This window comes from Cynara cardunculus (genome assembly GCF_001531365.2).
Source record: "Cynara cardunculus var. scolymus isolate 2C chromosome LG 8, CcrdV1, whole genome shotgun sequence".
Taxonomy (NCBI): domain Eukaryota; kingdom Viridiplantae; phylum Streptophyta; class Magnoliopsida; order Asterales; family Asteraceae; genus Cynara; species Cynara cardunculus.
In genome coordinates, this window is record NC_037535.1 from 4,160,968 (window position 1) to 4,162,239 (window position 1,272).

Here is a 1,272-nt window from a genome sequence, read left to right on the forward strand (position 1 = left end):
TGTCTCCACCAACTACCTCCACCGTCCCACCACCGACCTCCTCCCCATCTCCCTCAGGCAGCCCTATTCCATCTCCTTCAGGAAGCACCACCCCACCTCCCTCAGGAAGCACCACCCCACCTCCCTCCGGCAGCACCACCCCGTTTCCCACCGGTAGCACCAGTCCACCACCACCAGCCGACAGTTTCGCTCCGTCTTTGACCGCAGCCGTACCCATCAGTTTCTTGGCAATGACTTTGGCTTTGTTTTACTAGACGTCTAGTGATTACATGAGTTGTATGTACGTAATTGATTTTTTTATATGTGAACTTAATAAATACACATTGATATTTGTTTGTATTATTTATAAGACTTTTTAATTTATTTATTTAAAGAGCTTAAATGACATCAACAAAAATTCCGAAATATTCACAAATCTTAATATTATGATTCAGGGGCCATTTACTGAACCCTTACCCGGTAAGTACTTATCCGACAATTTTCCTCACCGGATTAACATGGCAAGGGCCAAGAATCTTACCGGGTAAAAACGACGATAATGATGGAGAGTATTACCAGAAAATTTTCCTCACCAGAATAACCTAATTTTTTTTCAAACGGTTGCACCATTTTACTAAGAAAATGACATTAACATGATTCGAACTCGGGTCTAGAGTGGAAGAAAAGCTTTGCAAACCTACTCTATCAAAGAAAAATTATTCTCATTGTAGTTTTAAAATACATACAGTGACACACAACAAATTAATATGATTATATCTTTCACAAACCTATTTTTTTTTATCTTTGATGAAGGAATAATACAATGGCACCATGTTTGATCTGTTGATGCTACCAGAGAACTTCTCTACGCAACGTGGCTGATTACGTTGGATTCAGTCCTTTTATGATCCACATTTGACCAAACAACACATTGATTAATGCACATGCTTTGATCGTAATACGATATTTTTATACCAAAATAAATAAGGAGTTGTTTATCAAACATTTATTGAGCAAAGGTTTATCGATAAAAATCATCATCCTCACTTAATGTATCGGGTAATGGTCTTGACAATCAAAGTGGATAGTTAGTGAACTTCTATCATCCCCGTAAGCACTTGACGGTAGGTGTCACCACCCTTACTTATCTGATAAGACTCGCAATTGTTGCCTTGCCTCTTACCGAATAAGATTTCGGTCCTTGGTATACTCATCCGATAAGATAAACCACTCCAGTAAGCACTTTGATAAACAAACCCTAAATCATCTTGCATATTGATTATTGAAAACATA